This window comes from Phyllostomus discolor, chromosome 8, assembly GCF_004126475.2.
Source record: "Phyllostomus discolor isolate MPI-MPIP mPhyDis1 chromosome 8, mPhyDis1.pri.v3, whole genome shotgun sequence".
NCBI classification, from domain to species: domain Eukaryota; kingdom Metazoa; phylum Chordata; class Mammalia; order Chiroptera; family Phyllostomidae; genus Phyllostomus; species Phyllostomus discolor.
The window spans coordinates 57,429,897-57,453,555 of NC_040910.2; the positions used below are offsets into that span (position 1 = coordinate 57,429,897).

Below are 23,659 nucleotides of genomic sequence, written 5' to 3' on the forward strand. Positions count from 1 at the left end.
CTGTGTAATAGTTAAAATATAGTCAAATCACTCTGCTCTACAAATGTAGCTCTCCCTCCTTTACTTATTGTTTCACAGTTTAAATTCAGTATTATTTTATTATTTTCAGGTGTACAGCATAGTGGTTAGACAATCACATAATTTACAGAGTCACCCCCCATTATTTCCAGTACCCACCTGGCACCATACATAGTTGTTACAATATCACTGACCATATTCCCTGGGCTGCACTTTAAATCTTTGTGAATATTTAATAATTTCCAATTTATACTTCTTAATCCCTTCACCTTCTCTACCCAGACCCCCAAACTCCCTCCTCTCTGGCAACCATCAGTCTGTTCTCTGTATCTATGAGTGTTTTTGTTTTGTTTGTTCATTTATTTTGTTTTTTAGATTCCACATATAAGTGAAATCATATAATATTTGTCTTTCCCTGTATGACTTATTTTACTCAGCATAAAACCCTCTAGGTTCATCCATGCTCTTGGAAAATGGTGAGATTTCATTATTTTTTTTTTTATGGCCGAGTAGTACTCCATTGTGTATGCACCACAGCTTTTTCATCCATTTATCTACTGATGGGCACTTGGGCTACTTCCATATCTTGACAATTGTAAATAATGCTGCAATAAACATAGGGGTGCATATATTTTTTGAGTTAATGTTTTAATTTTGGGGGTATATGTCCATTTGGCTAGGTCAACAGGCAGTTCCATTTTTAATTTTTTGAGGACCCTCCATACTGTTTTCCACAGTGGCTGTACCAGTCTGCATTCCCACCAACAGTGCACTAGGGTTCCCTTTTCTCTGTACCCTTGCCAGCACTTGTGAGATAGAAATTATTATTTTTTTAAATGGAGGAAGTTCTGAATTTGAAAATTACTATAACCAAAGGGCACAACAGTAGATTTGAATGAGCAGAAAAGGAATCTTGAAATAGATTAATACACATGATGTGATTCAAAGCACAGAAAAAGAATGAAAATACATTCTAAAAGAAAGAAGGAACATCATTAAAGGCAAGAATGTATGTATCATGGAAGTTCCAGAAGGAGAAAATAGAGAGAAAGAAGTGGAAGAAAATAGAAGAAATAGTGGTTAAAAACTTCCTGAATTTGTTGAAATATATTAGTCTATGTTTCTCCAAGAAGCCCAACAAACTCCAAAATAAATGCAAAGAGATCCACAACCAGAGACATCATAGTAAAAATGCTGAAAGACAAAGACAGAAAAATTTGAAAGCAGCTGGAGAAATGACTTGCCCGATATAAGGGACCTGGGGCAGGATTAACAGTTGACTTCTCATCGGAAGTCATGGAAGCCATGAAAAGGCATAGTCAGAGTGTGGGAAGAAAAACATCGGTCCGGAATCTTATATCCAGCAAAACTGTATTTCAAAAATGAAGGGGAAATACAGGCAGTGCCAGACACACAGAAACTGAGCTCATTGTGAGCATCTTATAAGACACCCTGGAGGGAGTTCTTACAGCTAAAAGTAAGTGACTACAGGTGTTAGTTCAAATCCACACATAAAAAACAAGAAGCAACAGTAGAGGTAATTATACAATTATATAAGACAGTATAAACACATATTTCTTCTCTTTTCTTCCCTTCACTGACTTAAAAAGCAATGTTATAAGATTATTTGTTGGGCCAGTTTTATATAAAAGTGTAATATATTTGACAATAACAGCACAAAGGTGATGGATGGGAACCAAGCTGTTTGGAGTAAAGAAATGACACCAGATGGTAACTTGCATGCACAGAAATGCTAAATAAGATGGTTAATATGACAAACTATAAATATAAGCTTGTCCTCTTTTCTCAGCTTCCTCAAGCATAAAACTATATGAAGTAGTAATTAGGACCATGTGTTGTTGGGGCCTTGAAACGTGCACAGATGTGGTAAGCAAAGCTGTGGTCCTTGAACAGCATCCGGGCCCTAATTCCCAGAACCTGTGAATGTGTGAGGTTGTGTGGTGAAGGGAAATCAAGGCTGCAGATCAGGTGACTTTAAGATGCCAAAATTGCCCTGGATTAGCCAGGCGAGCCCAGTGTAATCACTAAGGTCCATCAAGGTGGGATTAGAGGGAAAAGACACAGAAATGGTAGCATGAGAAGTACTTGGCCTGATGTTCCTAGCTTTGAAGTTGGAGGAAGAGAGCCATGAGCCAAGGAATGAATGGAGCCTCTAGAAGATGGAAAGAGCAAACAAAAAGATTCCCTCCTAGAGTCTCCAGAAGGAATACAGAAAGCCCTACCTAACCTTGATTTTAGCGTAGTGAGACCCATTTCAGGCTTCTTACATCCAGAACTGTAAAAGAATACAACTGTATTATTTAAACCACCAAATCGGTGATTTTTTTTGTAGCACCAGTAAAAGGCATAGCAATAATAGCTCAAAGAGGGAGAAGAGAAACAGAGCTATATAGGAGTAGCATTTCTACAGCTGACTGAAATTAAGTTAATAATTCTATAAATCAGAAGTTGAATCTGAAAAGTTAAAATGTAGCAGAGTAAGGCTCTCCAAAACCTGTTTATCCACAAAGCAGCAAATAAGCTGGTAAAATCCATCAAAATCAACTTTTGGGGAAATTCAGAATTTAAAAAAGTTATAACCAAGAAAATGCATAATGAAGAAAGAAGCTGCTAAATTTCAGTAAGAGAGAGCTGTGGAATTTTTTAAAAGATTTTATTTATTTATTTTTAGAGAGAGGGGAGGTGAGGAAGGAGACAAAGAGAAACATCGATGTGTGAGAGAAACAGATGGGCTGCTTCTAGCATATGCCCTGACCGGGAATCGAACCAGTGACCTTTTTGCTTTGCGGGATGATGCCCAACCAACTGAGCTGCACTGGTTAGGGCAAGAATGCTGTGGAATTTTAGCTTACTTACTTCCCACCCCCAACTCCCTAACTCAGTGGTGGCCATAAAGAAGGCATCCCGTATTGCTGGTGCAGAAGTGGGCACCTGTGGGAGTGATATGAACCTTATTTCCAAAAAATTCTGGTTTTGTGTTTGACCTGCCTGGTGGCTCTCTGAAGGATCAGTTCAAGTGGTTGTCTTTGTTTCTCTTGCTTTGGAGGTTCCCCAGGGCTGAACTGGCTCCCTGAGCAGTGTTTGTTGAAAAAAATTAAAGGCAAATATATTAGCCACAGCCACTTGGGGCAAAGAACAACAGTCAGGATGATGCAAGCAGCCGACAAAGCAAAAAGCCTGGGAAGGAAGAGGTTTGAGAAGGAGATACTTGGAGAAATAAGGTCTTTGGAAAACTCCCACATCTGGGAGACCACACATATACCCAGGGCTGGATACACACTCAGAAAAAAACCTGAGAAGACCCAAAGTTTTCAACTCTGTTTGGCCTTTGTGTTCCACACAGGTAGGAAGTGAAGACTAAGACAAGTGCTATAAATGGTCGGAGGCTAAGCACTGAAGGAATGCCACAATGCAGAGCCAGTCTGCAAAGGCAGGAGCTCACTTCTTCCCTTTGCCACAGGCATTTAAGGAAATCTCTGTCAGATCACGAGCTGACCACTAAGCTCACAGAACAGAGATTTCAATAGCCACATACAACAAAAAATACAGACTTGACAAAAATAGTTTAGAAAACTCACTAAATACACAATAAGCCACAAGCAGTGACAACACACTGATTTCCAGAATTGCCACATTATAATACTCAACATGTCCAGTTTTCCAAAACTTATGAGGTATACACAGAAACCAGGAAGTATGGCCCATTTTCAGGAAAAAAAAAAAAGAAATTAAGAAAAACTTTCCCTGAGGAAGCCAAGACATTGAACTTTCAAGACAAAAACTTTAAATCAACTGTCTTAAATATGCTCAAATAGCTAAAGGAAACCACAGACAAAAGCCTAAAGAAAATAGGAGAACCCTGACCAACATGGCTCAGTTGTTTGGGCATCATCCCGCCAAGTGAAAGTTTGCAGGTCTGATTCCCAGTCAGGGCACATACCTGTGTTGTGGGTTCAGTCCCCAGATGGAGCACATGCGAGAGGCAACTGACCAATGTTTCTCTCTCACATTGATGTTTCTCTCCCTCTCTCTCTAAAAATAAGTAAATAAAATGAAATTTACAAAAAGGAGAACAGGAGAAAGATGTCTCACCAAATAATGTCAACAATGAAGTAGGGATTGTAAAAAGGAACCAAAAGAAATTTGAACCTGAAAAGGATAGTAATTGAAGTTACAAATTAACTAGATGGGTTCAACAGTAGATGTGAGCAAACTGGCAAACTCAAGGATAGGTCAATTATCTAGCATAAAAGAAAGAAGGAATGGAGAAAATGTAAAGAATCTAGGAGACCTATGAGAAACTGTCAAGTGCATCAACAACCCTGATGGGAATCCCAAGAGAGGGGAGAAAGGGAAGAAAGAATATAAATGCTCCTCAACCTACAAAGAGGTGTGTCCCAACAAACCTACCATAAATTGAGAAAATCATAAGCCAAAAATGCATTCAATACACCTAACCTACTAAAATTCATAAATTAGGTGAGTTCAGTCTACCTTAAATGTGCTCAGACTGTTACTCACCATAGACAGTCAGGAAGTGCTAGGGAGTCTCCCCCATTGGCCAAGATGGTAGGATAAGAATCAAGAGGAAGTTTCTTACACTGAGTGCATCAAAAGCTAGCCACATGACAGCGCCCAAACACACTAAAAGCTAGAATGATAAATGGACAGGGCCCCAGTGCATCAGAGGCTAGCAAGGTAATTGGATAGAAGAAAAAAGCCCTCCCCTCCCTATCCTTCTAAGAATTTGGGCTTGAGAAGTTGGGGGATGGTCTCTGAGAGGGGAGTCCACCATTCTCCCAGCTCACTCAGCACCTGAATAAAACCTCATTTCTTTTGTACCAGCACCTGTCTCACAAGTTTGGCTTTTGGTGTACCAGGCAGCTGAACCTGCATTTTTGGTTACATTTTCGGTGATCCAGATGGGACCACCATCTTACATGGCGTGGACCTTGGTTAAGTCCTGGCCCTAGGCTGGGGTCCCAGCTGCCTGTGGCAGGCTGGCCCCAGAGTGGGGCTGTGGGGACTTCCCAGCAGCTGCTGAGAGCTGAGAGCTTCTCTCAAGGAATTTCCCTGCACTGCTTCTCCAGGTGTCTGAGACACTTGGCTGGGGAAAAGAAACAGGTTTCTGGGGAGCAGATGGATCCTGAGAGTGGGCAAGTCGAACCAGCATGCAACATGGGTCCTCTATCCCTGCTGCTGGGGCTTCATGCCACTTGGGCTTTGTGCCATTTGGGTCCAATCAGGGCCACTTGTGGTCTTGGTTGGCAGGAAATAAGATGTGAGGATTTGCTTGGAATAATGATATTATGGACCTAAGTTTTGCTTATGTGTTCCTACTTTGGGGTCTTTCTATGGTTACAGCTTTGGGTTTGCAATTTCATAACATCAGGGGTTGTTCTGCTGTAACTCCTGAGGGGAGCCCATGGGGCTGAATTTTAGCAGATTGGTCTAAGTACAGCTCTGATCCAATGACTAAAAAAGAGCTGGTTTTCTACTATTATACTGCTTGGCCTATGTCTACTTTATTTTTTTTTAGGTTTTATTTATTTTTAGGGAGAAGGAAGGGAGGGAGAAAGAGAGGGAGAGAAACATTGATGTGAGTGGGAAATGTTGGTTGCCTCTTGTATATGACTCTGTACCCCCCACCCCGGGGACTGAACCTGCAACCCAGTGTATGCCCTGACTAGGAATTGAACTGGCAACCTTTCACTGTGTGGGATGATGTCCAACCAACTGGGCCACACCAGTTGGGGTAGCCTCTGTATACTTTAGATTATGGGGAAAGATGGCCTCTACGTGGTTCGCTAAATTACTATGCCATCATATGTTAGAGCTGTTCCAATGATCAGGGAAATGGGACGAAATCCCTTATGTCCAGGTGTGTATATCTTTACGCCATAAGAATTCGGCAAAGAAAGGCAATGACCTAATGATGCAGAGGAGGGAATTGGCTTCAAAACCCTTCCCTGATAGTAGAGCACAGGAAGAAAAGAAAAATGAGAATACAAATCTCTTTAATACTTTGAACCCAGGGGACCCAGGATTAGCGGCAGGAAAATTTCCCTCACCACCACCCCACTGCTAGATACCCCTGAAATAGGGCCCAGAGGAGCAGCAGCCCCGCCCCCTTCCATGATGAAGGAATGGTATTCCCCTTTAAAGACCTGGCAGAGCACGATTTAGCCAGGGAGCAGCCCTCTCTGAACTGGAAGAATTCCCTTTGAGACAATGCCCTGTGGGTGGAATAAACTGGGAAGGCGAGCCCTCTAACTATTATTGGGCCCTTACTCCATTATCCACTTCAGATTTACTAAATTAGAAGAATTCTGACCCCTCATACAGGGAGGATCATCAGAGAATGGCAGATCATTCACCTCCACCTTTTGCCACTCACCATTGAAACTGGGCAGACGTACAGGCTCTCTTTAACATCCTGCTAATGGCAGATGAAAGGCAACTAGTTATAAATAAGGCTAATGAAGAAGCTCATCACCTCCATCAGGAGAATCTCAATGGCCAGGGTGATACAGCCAGGGTGATTCCCTTGACAGAACCCAACTGGGCACTAATAGCAGGGACCAAGGCTTCCTAGAACATTACAAATAAATGGTGCATATTGGAAGGGGTTAAGAAAGGAGTGCTAAACAAAGGAGCCTGAATATGGTACAGGCTGTTCAACAAAACCAAATGAAGACCCTTTTGATTTTTTACAGAGGATCTATCAGGTCTATCAAAAGCACGCTGATGCTGATCCACAGGGACCAGAAAATGTCTGAATGGTAAATGTGACTTTTATTGGGCAAAGGGCCCCAGACATCAAAAGGAAACTCCTAAATTTAGATGGGGCATTGGGAATAAATCCCTCCAAGCTGGTGGGCACAGCCTTTAAAGTTTACCACCCCAATTTGCTTGGGAAACAAGCAAACTGAATCAGGCCACCGCTTTCTTAGAATCAGTGTGGAAAAATCAGAAAGAGAGGTGGGACCCAAAAGGAAAAGGAAAAGACCCACTGGTTGCCAACCAATGCACCTGTTGCAAAGAGGAAGGCCAGTGGAGAAAGGACTGCCCAGAACTCAAAAAGAAAAATAAAAGGAGAGAAACCCTTGCTGAAAAAGGTTAGACAGGAATGGCAAATCTGGTAACAAATGAGGAAGCCCAGGGGCTCCCCTAGATATCTCCTGACCTATTACTATTTCCCCACAGGAGCCCATGGTGCAAGTGACAGTGGAAACAAGCTGATTGACTTCCTTGTAGACACAGAAGCTACACACTACTAAATACAAAACCACCCAAGAGAAGTTCAGCTGTGGTGTTGGTTCCTGGAGTGACTGGACAGTTATAAAAACAGGTGTTTCCCTGGCTGGTGTAGCTCAGTGGATTGAGCATGGGCTGTGAACCAAAGGGTCACAGGTTCAATTCCCAATCAGGGCACATGCTTGGGTTGTGGGCCAGGTCCCTAAGAGGGGACGTGCAAGAGGCAACCACACACTGATATTTCTCTCCTTCTCTTCCTCCTCCCCTTCCCCTTTCTCTAAAAATAAATAAAATCTTAAAACAAAACAAAACAAAACAGGTGTTCCTTCAACCTCCAGAATGGCAGCTTGAGGATCAAAAACTTAAACAGAGTTTTCTCTCCACGCCAGGCTGCCCCATTCCATGGTCGGGTCAAGATTCCCTTTGTAAACTGCATGCACAAATAACCTTCCCCCCCCCGAGAAGCAGCAACTAGGTCTAGAGTTCCCATCGGAACATGCTGCCCAGGTGCAGGCACTCCTGACTTGCCCAGAAGGACCCAGAGGTGAACTCTTCCCACCTGAGATCTCTGGGCAGGTCGATGAAGCCATTTGGGCTGCAGGACCCCAGGCAAGGCGATTAACATCCAACCCACAAAAATTAACCTAAAAGAAGGGGTGCAGATCCCACAGAAGAAACAATACCTTCTTAAAAGGAAGCTCTAGAGGGAATTCAACTAGTACTGCAGAAATACTTAAAAGCAGGCTTAATTTGGCCATCCTAGTCTTTCTATAATACCCCTATTTGGCCAAAAGCCTCAAAGACAACTGTTCACTACAGAAATCTCCCAGAAGGCAGGATGGGCACTACAGGTTCCATGGAAACTACATGCATCTTGGAGACCTCAATCTACAGAAAAGATAGAGAAAATGAACCACATAATAAAGAAGAGCCTGAAAAAATATGCCAGGAAACATGTTTGAAATGGAACCAGGCCCTCCCTATTGCCTTGCTCTGAATTTGGGTGGCTTCCAGAATGGGCTAAAATTAAGCCCTTTTGAGATAGTTTATGGGAGATGCTTCCAAGTTTCTGTTTTAGGAACACCCTCTTCAGATTTCGAACATGAATGAAAAGTCAAACAATATGTACAACATTAGGGCAAACACAACTTTGTGCAAGTTTGTTCACTTCAGGTCTATCTACCTGTCTGAAGAACCCTTACACCCATCCCAGCTGAGACACCGAGTCTAACTAAAGACCTGGAAGACTTGAGGTCCTGAACAGCAGTCAACTGAATAATGGACCTCTTTCTGACAACACACTCTTGCCTAAAGCCTACAGGAATCCAGCACTGGGTCCATAACACACGGATAAAGCAGGTGCGGCCCGAGGAGAACTCAGATCTCACTGCTGCTGTTGAAACTGCAAGGGAAGGCTGGACCTGAACTCCTGAAGGATCTATAAATTCCTTTTTCAGAGAGAGGCAGCACCTACACTTTCAATAATGGATAGAACAACCAGTTAAGATATCAATAAGTAAGTAGAGAACTTGAACGCCACTATAAGGCAACTTGACCTAACAGACATACAGGACACCTCACCCCAAACCAGCAGAATATATTCTTCTCATGTGCAATAGAAGATTCTTCAGTATAGTCCATATGTTACGCCAGAAACAAGTCTCAATAAAGTCTGAAAGACTGAAACCAAGAGGTATTATCTTCTTCAACCACAAAAGAATAAAACTAACATCAGTATCAGAAAAAAAACCCTGGGAAATTCACAAATATGTGGAAACTTAGAGTCTTAAAATTTTTTCAGTTACACTTTACATTCAATACTATTATTATTAGTTTCAGGTGTTCAGCATAGTGGTGGGCCAATCAAATACTTTACAAGCATTCCCCCCCACCATATTTCCAGTATCCACCTAGTACTATATATAGTTATGACAATATTATTAACTATATTTCCTATCCTGTAGTTTACATCCCCATGGCTTTTTGTGACTATCCATCTGTACTGATCAATCCCTTCAGTTTTTCACCCAGTCCACCAACCCATTCCCCTCTGGCATCCATCAGTCTGTTCTCTATATCTATGAGTCTATTTCTGTTGTGTTTGTTCATTTATTCTGTTCTTTAAATTCCACATATAAGTGAAATCATTTCATAACTGAAATCGGTATTTGTCCTTCTCCAACTGATTATTTCACTTACCATAATACCACGTAGGTCCATCCATCCTGCCACAAGTGGTAAGATTTCATTTTTATGGCCACATAATACTATACGGTGTAAATGCACCACAGCTTGTTTATCCACTCTTCTAGAGGGGCACCTGGACTGCTTCCATATCTTGGCTATTGAAAATAATACTGCAATGAACATAGGGGTGCTTATGCTCTTTTGAATTAGCATTTTGGGTTCTTTCAAGTATGTATTCAGAGGTGAAATCACTTAGTCACAAGGCAGCTTCATTTTTAACTTTTTGAGGACCCACCATACTGTTTTCCACAGTGGCTGCACCAGTCTGCATTCCTACCAATAGTGCACTAGGGATCCCCCTTCTCCACATCTTTGCCAACACAGGTTGTTTATTGATTTATTGATGATAGCCATTCTGATAGGTGTGAGATGATATCTTGTGACTTTAACTTGCATCTCTCTAATGACTGGTGATGTTAAACATCTTTTCATGAGTATTGGCCATCTATATGTCCTCTTTGGAGAAGTGTTTATTCATTCATTAAAAATGGGACTTTTGTCCACTTTATTTATTTATTTAAAAGATTTTATTTATTTTTATTTTAAGAGAGAGGGGAAGGGATGAAGAAAGGGAGTGAGAGAAATATCAATGTGTGGTTGCCTCTCACATACCCCCTACTGGGGACCTGGCTGGCAACCCAGGCATGTGCCCTGACTGGGAATTGAACCAGTGACCCCTTGGTTTGCAGGCTGGCACTCAATCCACTGAGCCATACCAGCCAGGGCTCCTTTGTCCATTTTTAAATTGAATCTTTTTTCTTTTTGGTGTTGAGTTGTATGAGTTCTTTATATTGAACAAATTTTGGACATTAACCACTTATCAGATATATAATTTTGAATATGTTTTCACATTCAGTGGGTTGTTTTTTCATTTTGTTGATAATTTCCTTTGCTGTGCAAAAGCTTTTTAGTTGATGCAGTCCTATTTTCTTATTTTTCCTTTGTTTCCCTTGCCCTAGGAGATATATCAGAAAAAATATTACCAGGAGAAATGTCTGAGGTTTTACTGCTTATGTTTTGTTCTAAAAATTTTATAGTTTTGAATCTTACATTTAAGTCTTTAATCTGTTTTGCATTTATTCTTGTATAATGTATAAGCAGGTGGTCTAGTTTCTTTTTTTTTTCATCTATCTGTCCACTTTTCCCAACAACAACTATTGAATAAACTGTCTTTACCTCCTTTGTCAATTATTAACTGCCCATATAGGTATGAGTTTATTTCTGGGCTCCCTGTTCTATTCCTTTGATCTGTGTGTCTGTTTTATGTCAGTAACATTTTTTTTTGATTACTATAGTTTTGTAGTATACTTTGATATAAGGTAGAATGATATCTCCAACTCTGTTCTTCTTTTTCAAGATTTCTGTGTTATTTGGGGCTTTCGTGGCTCCATGTAAAATTTTGGATTACGTGTTTTAGTTCTGTGAAATATGCCATTGGCATTTTGATAGGAATCACATTGGATCTACAGATTGCTTTGGGTACTATGGACATATTTTAAAATTTTTATTTATTAAATTTTTTAAAATTTATTTTTAGAGAGAGGGGAAGGGAGGGAAAAAGGGAGGGAGAAAATAATCAATGGGTGGTTGCCTCTCCCACGCCCCCTACTGGGGACCTGGCTCACAACCTAGGCATGTGCCCTGACTGGGAATCGAACTGGTGACTCTTTGGTTCACAGGCCAGCACTCAATCCACTGAGCCACACCAGCCAGGGTGCATTTTAATAATATAAATTTTCCTATCCATGAACACAGTACATGCTTCTACTTTGTATCTTCTACAATTTTTTCTTCAGTTGTCTTATAATTCTGTGAGTATAGGTCTTTTACTTTCTTAGTTAAATTTATTTTTGATGCAATTGTAAATGAGACTGTTTTATTAGTTTCCTTTTCTGATAGTTCATTATTGGTGTATAAAAATAAAATGGAGACTCGACCAGGTGGCTCAGTTGGTTGGAGCATCATCCCACACAGCAAAAGGTGTGGGCTTGATTCCCAGTCAAAGCACATACATGCCTGGGTTGTGGATTCGATCCCTGGTGAGGGTGCATATGGTGGCAATCAACTGATATTTCTCTCTCACATTGATGTTTCTCTTTCTGTCTCTCTGTCTCTCTGTGTGTCTGTCTGCTCCTTCCTCTGTCTCTAAAATTAATAAACATATCCTCAGGTGAGGATAAGAAAAAAACTGATTTCTGAATATTTATTTTGTATCCTGCTACTTTAATGAATTCATTTATCAGTTCTAGTAGTTGTTTTTTTTTTTTTTTGGTTGGAATCTAGGAAATTCACAAATGTGAAAACTAAACAACACAGTGTCAAATAACCAACAAGGCAAAGAAGAAATTAGAAGAAAAATTAGAAAATTTTGTGAAAGAAATCAAAACTAAAACACAGCATACCCGAAGGTTATGGGATACAGCAGAAGCCGGGCTCAAAGGAAAATTCATAGCTGTCAACCTGTATATTATAAAAGAAGAAAGCTCTCAAATCAATAATGTAACTTACACCTTTACAAACTAGAAGAATAGAAATAAACAATACCTAATCCTAGCAGAAGAAAGCTTATAATACAAGTCAGCTCAGAGATAAACAAAACAGAGAAAAGAAAATAGGGAGAATCAATAAAGCCAAATGTTGACACTTTAAAAAGATCAACAAAATTGACAAACATTCAGCTAGACTGACCAAGATAAAAAGAGAGTAACTTAATAATTTAGTCTCAAATTACTAAAATCAGAAATGAAAGTGGGGATATTAGCACTGAGCTTACAGAAATAAAAAAGGACTATAAGAGAATATTGTCAGAGAGTGGCCTCAGAGAAATGGCAGTGACAGATTCCCTAGGTCTCTCCCCTTGAAGTTTCAACACTTGAACAGCTATAACTCAATGAAGAGTTCCCTGCTTAATGCACAAATATGCCTGAGAGATCCATGCACTAAAACATCTAAAGGTGGGCAAGCAGAGCAAAAGGGCGGGGGGGGGGGGCAAAAAGGGAGACAGGCTGACATGAGCCAGGGACACAGCCTAGCTAGAAGCTATGGAGGGCTCTGTCGAAGAGGGCAGGAAGCTGGTCGTGGCTGATATTCCCTTCAGCTGGGAGGAATGAAGAGACTAGGTGTGTACTCCTGCAGGAGCCACGGCTGGCTGAGAGACTGAGCAACAGTGCACAGCATGGGAGAGTGGCCGCCGTGGTAGGGCAGTGGGCATTTCAGATAGAGAAACAAAGCCATGGAGCGTGGCCATCTCCCCTTAGCCTACTCTAAGCCTCCCAGAGTGCTCCTCCCTTTGCCCTTGGTGTTGAGTTGCCAAGCACACTATCTTCCAGTCCTAGAACTAGTCCTACAGAATGACATTTCTCTCTGAGTAAGGGGTGCACCCCTGGTGACCAGTCCCCAGAGTTGGGGCATGGGGGAACCCTCTGAGGACTGAGGTCCACCATTACCAGGAGGGCAAAACAACAATCAAACTGGTGGGTTTCCCTCAGCCCATCCTACCCTGACTCATTGCAGATACAATGATGGTGACACTAGAATTTCAGAGAGCTAAAAAACTGTGATCCAGTGCCACCTACTGGAAAAGAATAGAAAGACCTCTTTGTAGTAATCTGCTACAGAAGTGCTACTCACACATAGATGCCTAAACAGAGAAGGAATCCATCAAATACCATGAATAACCAAGGTAGTGAGATAGCTCCCCTGCAAAAGGGAAAAAATATCCAGAAAAACAAACTTTAAAGACATAAAAACACATGACATAAATGACAGACAATTCAAGACTGCAGTTCTGAAAACACTCAATGAGATGTGAGAAAATACAGACAGTCAATTTAGTGAGCTTAGAAAAGAACACAACAAACAAAATGAGTACTTTACCAAAGAGATTGAAACTTTCAGAAAAGGACCAAACAGAAATTTTGGAGATGAAAAATTCAATAAGAGATCAAGAATGAATTAGTGAGCATCAGGAATAGAGCAAACCAAACGGAAGAAATAATCAGTGATATTGAAAATAGAAATCTAGAAATGATGCAGAGAAAGGAGAGACTTGAGAGTTTAAAAAGAAATGAAAGAACTCTATAAGAACTATCTGACTCCATCTGAAAGACCAAATAAGAATAATAGGCATACCAGAAGAAAAGGTAGGGGGGAGAAAACTGTACTTGAACAATGATTAAAATTAAAAAAAACAAAACAAAAAAAGAAAAGATGGAGAAGGGAATGGAGAGCCTATTCAAACAAGCAGTGGACGAGAACTTCCCAAACCTATGGAAACTGGATCCTTGAATCCAAGAAGCAAACAGAACACCTAGGAACTTCAATCCAAAGAGGTCTTCTCTAAGGCACATCATATTAAAACTGTCAAAAATCACTGAAAAAGAAAAGATTCTCAAGGTAGTGGGGGGAGGGGGCAGTAACCTATAAATGAAAGCCCATTAGGTTATCATTGGACTTTGCAGAAACTCTGCATGCCAGAAAAGAGTGGAACCAAATATTCAAACTACTGAAAGAGAGAAATTACTAGCCAGAAATAATATATTCAACAAAGTTATCCCTTAACTATCAAGAAGTGAAGACTTCCAGACAGACAGAAACTGAGGAAACTTATCCCCAGAAGACCTCCAATGCAGGAGGTTATTCTACCTGAAACAGAAAACAAAAGGTTACAAATCTATAAGTAAGACCACCAATAAACTTACAGCATAAACGGGGATAATTTGTGACAACAAAACATAAAAGGGGCTGGAATAAAAGTTTCATTTTTCAAAGGAGGATGGAGATCAGATGCATTCAAAAGAAAAAGGACTACTGTATATACGGTACTTTATCTTTTCATAAATCTAATGGTAAATAGACAAAAAAACCCCTGAAACATAAAGTGTAGAAAAAGAGGAACGAAGTATGGAATACCACCAAACAAAAACAAAAGACAGGAACACAAAGGAAAAGAACCAATGGGGACACAGAGGTAAAAATGATCAAACAGCTATAAAAATCCTCACACATCAATAATTATCCTGAATTTACCAATAAAGAAGCACAAAGTAGCAGGTTGGATCAAAACACAAAACCCAATTATATGCTGCCTTTAGGAGACACATCTAAGTTTCAAAAACAAAGGTGAATTTAAAGTGAAAGAGGAGAAAATGATTCTCCAAGCAAATGACATCCACAGAAAAGCAGGAGTATCATACTAATACATGGTGATAGAGATTTCAAGATAAAAGAGGTAACAATAGACAAAGATGGACCTTTTACAATGATAGAGGGACACTACATCAAAAGACATAACATATGTTTTCCAACTATAATGCACCTAATCAGGGGGCACTGAAATATATTGAGCAACTACAAACAGAACAAAAGGGAGAAACTGACAAAAACACAGTCATAGTTGAGGACCTTACTATTCCATTGACAGCCCTGAACAGATCATCCAAACAGAAAATCAACAACAACAAAATATTTGCCTTAAATGGCACATTATATCAAATGGACATAATTGACATTTATAGAGTCTTTCATCCCAGAGTATCAGATTATACATTCTTTTCCAGTGCACATGGAACAGTCCCAGGGATAGGCCATATGTTGGGTCATAAAACTGGCCTCAAATTCAAGAAGGTTGAAATTGTACCAAGTACATTTTCTGACCACAACACTTTGGAATTAAAAATCAACTGCAAAAAGGAAGTAATCCCCCCAAATATGTGGAGATTAAACAACATACTACTAAAAAAATGACTATGTCATAGGAGAAATAAAAGGCTATATCATAGAGAGAAAAATGAGAATGGCAACATGACATATCAAAACTTCTGGGATGCGCCCTGGCTGGTGTGGATCAGTGGACTGAGTGCTGGCCAGTGAAATGGAAGGTCATGGGTTCGAATCCAAGTTGGGGCACATGCCTGGGTTTCAAGCTGGGTTCCCTGTTGCAGGGGGATGTAGGAGGCAGGCAACTGATGTTTCTCTCAGCCCATGTTTCTCTCTTTTTCTTTCTCCCTCCCTTCCCCTCTCTCTAAAATAAATAAATAAAATCTTTTTAAAAAACTGGAGTGAAGTGAAAGCAGTAATGAGAGGGAACGTTATGTCATGACAGGCCTATCTCAAGAAACAAGAGAAATTCCAAGTAAACAGCCTAACATCACATTTAAAGAACTAGAAAAAAGGAAAAAACAACCCAATGTCAGCAGAAGAAAGAAAATGAAAGAAAATAATAAAAATTAGAGCAGAATTGAATAAAATAGAGAACAAGAAGACTATAAAAAATACAGTGGAGAGCTAGTTCTTTGAAAAGATTAATAACATTGACAAACTCCTGGCTAGAATCACTAAGGAAAAAAGAGAAAAAACTCATATAAACAAAATCAGAAATGAAAGAGGAGAAGTTACCACAGACATCATAGGTCTACAAAGGATCATACTGGAATACTATGAAAAACTATATGCCATGAAATTCAATAACCTAGAAGACATGAATAAGTTCCTATAAACATATAACCCTCCTAGACTAAATCATGAAGAAATGGAAAATCTAAATAGACTGAAATGGCAAATGGAAATAGTGAGGAAATTGAAACAACCGTCAAAACCTCCCCCCAAAATAAAAGTGCAGGACCAGATGGCTTCACTAGTAAATTCAACCAAACAATCAAAGATTTGATATCTCTCCTTCTCAAACTCTTCCAAAAAACTGAAGAAGAGGCAATACTTCCTAACATATTTTATGAGGCCAACATAACCCAGTTACCAAAATCAGGCAAGAATAATACTGGAAAACAGAACTACTGACCAGTATCTCTGATGAATACAAATACAAAAATACTAGCAAATTGAATACAACAAAAACAAAAATCAAAATAAAAAACAAAAACAGCAAATTGAATACAATACATTAAAAAATAATACACCATGATCACGTGGGGTTCATTCTAGGTGCACAAGGATGGTTCCACATACAAAAATGGATCAATGTGATACACCGCATTAACAAAACAAAGGATAATATCACGTGATCTTATCAACAGGTGCATAAAGAGCATTTGATAAGATACAAAATCCATTTGATTAAATGATTAAAACACTCAATAAAATGAATGGGTAGTAGAAAAGTACCTCAATATAATAAAGGCCACATATGACAGACTATCAGCTAACATCATACTCAATGGTAAAAAACTGGGAACGTTTCCTCCAAGATCAGGAACAAGACAGGGATGCCCACTAGTACCACTCTAATTCAACATAGTTCTAGAAGTCATAGCCAGAGCAATTGGTCACGAGAAAGGAATAAAAGGCATCCAAATTGGGAAGGAAGAAGTAAAAGTGTCACTTTTTGCAGATGATGTGGTTCTGTGTATAGAAAACCCTAAAGACTCCACTAAAAATCTATTAGAAACAAAAAAATACAGTAAAGTTGCAGGATACAAAATCAATGAACAAAAATCCACTGCTTTTCTATATACTAACAATAAAACTTCAAAAAAAGAAATGAAAAAGAAATTCCTTTTGCAGTAGCAGCCAAAAGAATAAAATACTGGAGAATAAACTTAACAAAGGATATGAAGCATCTATATACTGGAAACTACACAGTATTTTTAAGAGATTGAAAACAACACAATGAAATGGAAAGATATTGCATGTTCATGGGTTGAAAGAATCAATATAGTCAAAATGGCCATTTTGATGTGGCAAACTGCCGGCCAAGATGGAGGCTTAGGTAGATACACTTTGCCTCCTTGCACAACCAAAAGAAGGACAACAACAAATTTGAAAACAAAACATAACCAGAACTGCCAGAAAATCAAATGGTATGGAACTCTGACAACCAAGGAGTTAAAGAAGAAATATTCATCCAGACCGGTAGGAGGGGCAGAGATGGGTGGCAGGGACAGAGAAGACTCATAGCAAGGCAGTGGCTGGAGGACCAGGGCAGGCAGTCACACATTTGTGTAGGGATAAACCAGGAGAAATAACCGAGGAGGGAGACAACCTGGGCAACCCATGGTTCCAACACTGAGAAATAAAGCCTCAAAACCTCTGACTGAGAAAACCTGTGTGGGTTGCAGCAGTGGGAGAAACTCCCAGTCTCACAGGAGAGTTCCTTGGAGAGACCCACAGAGTCCAAGAACATACACAAACCCACCCACCCAGGAATCAGCACCAGAAGGGCCCAATTTGCTTGTGGGTAGCGGAGGAAGTGACTGAAAGCAGGGCAAGAGCTGAGCAAGTGGCATTGTTCCCTCTCAGACCCCTCCCCCACATATGGCACCACAATGCAGGGACCTGGGTAGTTCTTCCCTGGTCAATACCTAAGGCTCCATCCCTTACTACATAACGAGCACGCCAAGACAAAGAAATAGGGCCCAAATAAAAGAACAGATCAAAGTTCCAAAACCAGAACTAATTAGCAATGAAGAGATAGCCAACCTATCAGATGCACAGTTCAAAACACTGGTAATCAGGATGCTCACAGAAACGGTTGAGTATGGTGGCAAAATAGGGGAAAAAGTGAAGGCTATGCTAAGAGAAATAAAGGAAAATATATATGGAACCAATAGTGAAGAGAAGTAAACCTGGACTCAAATCAACAATTTGGAGCAGAAGGAAGAATAAACATTCAATCAGAACAGAATGAAGAAATAAGAATTCTAAAAAGTGAGGAGAGGCTTAGGAACCTCTGGGACAACTTTAAGCTTTCCAACATATGAATCATAGGGGTGCCAGAAGGAGAACAACAACAGTAAGAAATTGAAAAGTCATTTGAAAAAACAATGAAGGAGAACTTCCCCAATCTCACAAAGGAAATAGACTTCCAGGAAGTCCAGAGAGTCCCCAAAAAGTTGGACCCAAGGAAGCACACACCAAGGCACATCATTATTAAATTACCCAATATTAAAGATAAGAAGAGAATCTTAAAAGCAGCAGAGAAAAGGAGTTCCCATAAGACTCTCAGCTGATTTCTCAAAAGAAACCTTGCAGGCAAGAAGGGACTGAAAACAAGTATTCAAAGTCATGAAAGGCAAGGACCTACATCCAAGATTACTCTGTTCAGCACAGCTATCATTCAGAATGGAAGGGCAGATAACGTACTTCCCAGGTAAGGTCAAGTTAAAGGAGTTCATCATCACCAACCCCTTATTTTATGAAATGTTAAAGAGACTTATGTAAGAAAAAGAAGATACAAAATATGAACAATAAAATGACAGCAAACTCACAACTATCAACAACTGAACCTAAAAGCAAAAACAAAAACGAACTAAGCAAACAACTAGAACAGGAAGAGAATCACAGAAATGGAGATCACATGGAGGGTTATCAGTGGGGGGCGGGGAGTGGGGAGAATAGGGGAAAAGGTACAGGGAATAAGAAGTATAAATAGTAGGTACAAAATATACAGGGGGAGGTTAAGAATAGTTTAGGAAATAAAGAAGCCAAAGAACTTATATGTATGACCTGTGGGCATGAACTAAGGGGGGTGGGGGAATGCTGGTGAGGGGGGAGGGTGCAGGATGGATGGGAATAAAGAGGAGAAAAAAGGAGACAACTGTAATAGCATAATCAATAAAATATATTTAAGAAAACGCAAAATGGTTATTTTACCCAAAACAATATATAGATTTAATATAATCCCCATCAAAATCCCAATGTCATTTTTTAAAGAAATAGAACAAAAAGTCATCAGGTATGTGTAACCACAAAAGACCCTAAACAGCTGAAGCAATCCTGAGAAAAAAGAACAAAGCCAGAGGTGTCACACTACCTGACTTCAAATTATACTGCAGAGCAATAATAATCCAAACAGCATGGTATTAGCAGAAGAATAGATACACAGACAAATGGAACAGAATTGAGAGCCCAGAAATAAAGCCACAAGAACATGGGAAAATAATTTTTGACAAAGGAGCCAAAAACACACAATGGAGAAAAGAAAGCCTCTTCAATAAATGGTGCTGGGAAAACTGGAAAGCCAGAGCAGAAGAATGAAACTAGATTAGTTTGTCCCTAAGTACAAAAATTAATTCAAAATGGATCAAAGACTTAAATATAAGATCTGAAACAAATTACATAGAAGAAAACATAGGTACTAAACTTATGAAACTTGGTCGCCAAGAACATTTTATGAATTTGACCCCAAAGGCAAGGGAAGTAAAGGCAAAATGAATGAATGGGACTATATCAAACTAAAGAGCTCTGCACAGCAAAAGAAACTGACAACAAAACAAAAAGGCAGCTAATTGAATGGGAGATGACATTTGCAAACAACAGCTCCAACAAAGGGGTAATATCCAAAAATAAATAAAGAATTAATATGACTCAACACCAAACAAACAAACAATCCAATTAACAAATGGGCAGAGGACCTGAACAGACACCTCTCCCAAGAAGCCATACAAATGGCCAACAGATTATATGAAAAGGTGTTCAACTTCCTTAGCTATTAGAAAAATGTAAATAAAAATTATAGTAAGATACCCACTCACACCTGTTAGAGTGGCTCTTATCGACATGACAGGTAATAACAAGTGCTGGAGAGGTGGTGGAGAAAAGGGAACCCTCATTCACTGCTGGTGGGACTGTAGACTGGAGAGCCACTATGGAAAATAGTCTGAGGGTTCCTCAAAAAATTGATGGAGTTACCAAATGATCCAGCAATCTACCTCTGCTGGCTATCTACCTGAAAAACTTAATAACATTTATTCACAAAGATATATGTACTTCTATGTTCACTGCAGCATTATTCACATGGCCAAGACATGGAGATAACCAAAGTGACCTTCCACAGAGGACTACATAAAGAAGATGTGGTACAGCCCTGGATGGGTGGTCCACTTGGGTGGAGCATCGTCCTGAACACCAAAAGGTCATGGTTTTGATCCCCAGTCAGGTCAAGTCACATACCTAGGTTGGGGGTAAGATCCCTGGTTGGGGCTCATACGGGAGGCAACCAATCGATGTTTCTCTCTCCTATCAATATTTCTCTCTTTTTCTCTCTTCCCTTATTGATAGGTTAAAAATCAATAAACTATCCTCAGATGAGGATTAAAAAAAAAAGAAGATATAGTACATGTACACAACAGAATACTACTCGGCCATGAGAAAAGATGAAATACTACCTTTGCGACAACATGGATGGACCTTGAGATATTATGCTGAGCAAATTAAGTCAGTCAGAAAAAGCTTAGAACCATATGGTCTCATTCATGTGTGAGATATAAAACTGAAACTAATGAACACAGACAGACAACAGCATGGTAATTACTGCAGGAAAAGGAGCAGGGGGTCATAAAGGGAGACAAATATGTGGTGACAGAGATGATTTGACTTTGGTTGGTGGGCACACAATGCCATATACTGATCATGTATCACAGAAATGTACACCTGAAACCTATGTGACCATGCGAACCAATGTCATCCCAATAAATTTAATAAAATAAAATTGAAAAAGGATACTGTGAGCAATCATATGCTAACAAATTAGATAATCTAGATGAAAAAAAGTTCCTGAAAAGAGACAAACTTCCAAAATTTAGTAAAGGACTAATAGAACACTTGAACAGACCTATAACAAGTAAAGAGACTAAATCCATAACCAAAAACTCCCAATAAAGAAAAACCAAGGAACAGATGACTTTACCAATCAGAGAAAGAAGAATTAACACCAGTCCTTCTCAAACTCTTCCAAAAAATTAAAGATGAGGGGAGCCTTCTTAGCGTATTCTATGAGGCCAGCATTGTTCTGGTAACCAAAGCTAGATGAAGACATATTAAGAAAACTATAGGTCCATACTGCTTATCAATGCAGATGCAAAAACACTGAAGATTATACTAGCAAGCCGAACTCAGCTGTAGATTAAAAGGACTATGCACAATAACCACGTAAGACATATTCCAGATTGTTCGCCCTCTGAAAATCAGTCAGTATAATACACCACATTAACAGATTGGAGGAAATAAGGCACATGACCACCTCTACTGATACAGAAAAAGCATTTCGCAAAATCCAACACTCTTCTTGATTAAAATGCTCAACTGACTAGGAATAGAAGGGAACTTCCTCATATAATAAGAGGCTTTCCCAAAAACCCCACAGCTAACATCATGCTCTACAGTGAAAGACTGAAAGCTTTTCCTCCAAGATTGTGAACATGATGAGGAAGCCTGCTTTTGCTGCTGTGGCTCAGCATAATACCAGAATTTTTAGCCAGAGCAATTAGGCAAGAAAAGGAAATAAAATGCATCCAAACTGGAAAGGAACCAGCAACCCCCTTGCAAGGAATGAGGAATGAGTGCTAAGGAGTATGTGGTTTCTTCTTGGGCAGATGCAAATGTTCTGAGTTGATTGTGATGTTGGTTGCACATCTGTGACTATATTATTAAACCATATGATTGTGCACTTAGAGTGGGTAAATTCGAGCATATGAGTGATATCTCACTCAACCTATTATAAAGAAAAAACATGGCCTGCCCTTTGACCTGTGACTTCTCAGAGCCATTCCCAGTCAGGCCAGCGCCCAGGCCAGTGACACCTGGGGGTGACCCACATGACCGCCACAGTTTAACCCCAGCTCCCAGGCTTCTTGGTCCTGCTTTGTGCTGTAGATGTAACAGACAGAGTGCAAGGCCCTGGGAGGCCACCAGGTTAGTGGTGTTCTCACCAAGAAGGGCAGTGAGTGCCCTGGGGAGGGTCCAGAGCGTGCATCCTTATCTCACCAACTGCCTCACACTGGCAGCCTCTGCCACCAGCCACAACAGTCCACCAGGGTGGCCCCCACTCACCCTCACAGGTGGCCTCTGCCAGCAGGGCCATGGCTGACTGTTTCCCCAGGGGGAGGAGCCAAGGCCTTACCAGCTTGTTCATCCTTCATGGGGGCTTAGGAAACATCTGAAGCTCCAGTAGCAGAACGAGGTCACATTTTCCTTTAGACAGGCCAAGGTTTGAGTCCCAGCTCTTCTGCTTTCCAATTGTGCCATCTTTGGTCCTTCTGCTTCTGATTCATCAAGTGGACCCTTTCCACCTCCCCAGGCCCTTTTGCCATGGCAGCTCAACGTAACACCAGAATTTCTAGCCAGAAATTCTAGTAGGGACGTGTGTGAGTGGAAATGACAGCCATGTGACACCGAGAGCAAAGCTGCAGCAAAGCTCAGTGGCCAGGGGGTTTGAGAGAAGCCGCAGGGGTTCTGCTCTTGCCAAGCAGCCATCTGCTCCAGCAAAGACCCAATGTGGAGCTCATTCTCCAGCCCAAGGAAGAAGAGCTCAGTCCCCTTCCATGCTCTCCTCACTCTCTGGATAAAACTAAAAGGCAGGGGCCTGAGAAGATGGGGCCCTCAGATGGGAGACAGAAGCTAACAGGACCCCCCATGCAGCAAGAGACTGGTCCTTGCTCATGAGGACAAGCAGCCGGCTTTTCAGGTGTTGCATGGAGGATTGAGGATCGAGTGTGAGAACTCACAGTGAGCTGCACACGAGACATTCGTTGACCTGCTACAGCTCTGTGGATGGTAACCAAGCCTGGGGCCAGGGACACCACACTCAGGACAGTGTGGCACTTCCTCCAAAGGTTAAACACAGAGTTACCATAAGACTCAGCAATTCTAGCTGCACAAGCCAGAGTCATGAAAACTCATGTCCACACAAAAACACGTGAGTGAAGGGATGTCAGTCCCAGGGGAGGTGGGGGAGTGGGTGTTTTCATCCCTCACCGCAAGCACGGGAGGTGGGGGCTCAGCCGGCTTCATAAGACGAGGCAGGAGCCTGAAAGAGGGGCACACTCAGTTGGCACATGGCCTGGCACTTCCTTTTTTCCATGCAAAAATTTCTTGAGGAATTCGATTTCTGACTTCTCTTGAAAACCTGTAATAGCAACAGTCACGAGAACTGAGAAGTTTTCAGTTTCAGTGATTCCTGGTCTTATTTTGTATTATCTTTTCCACTTCCTTTAGGGAATTTTGCTTTCTTTTCTGTCTTCTTAAGCTGGAAATTTCTTTCTTTAATATGCAGTCTTCTTCTTTAATATAAATTCCACCCAAGTTTTGATATTTAGTGCTTTTATTATTATTCAGTTTTAAAGTGTCATTTTATTTCTTCTTGTACCCATGAATTATAACTTTT

At 40.5% G+C, this 23,659-nt stretch overlaps 1 protein-coding gene and 1 long non-coding RNA gene across 3 annotated transcripts in view; one reads left to right on the forward strand and one right to left on the reverse strand.

The window, feature by feature from the left end:
• Positions 1 to 23,659, reverse strand: part of ADAMTS2 (ADAM metallopeptidase with thrombospondin type 1 motif 2) — a 256,584-nt gene that overhangs the window by 141,315 nt on the left and 91,610 nt on the right. The window lies entirely within an intron of this gene.
• Positions 6,496 to 9,045, forward strand: LOC118502049. Its single transcript, XR_004904725.1, has 2 exons — positions 6,496 to 7,390; positions 7,616 to 9,045. It is a non-coding gene; the product is annotated as an uncharacterized LOC118502049 (long non-coding RNA).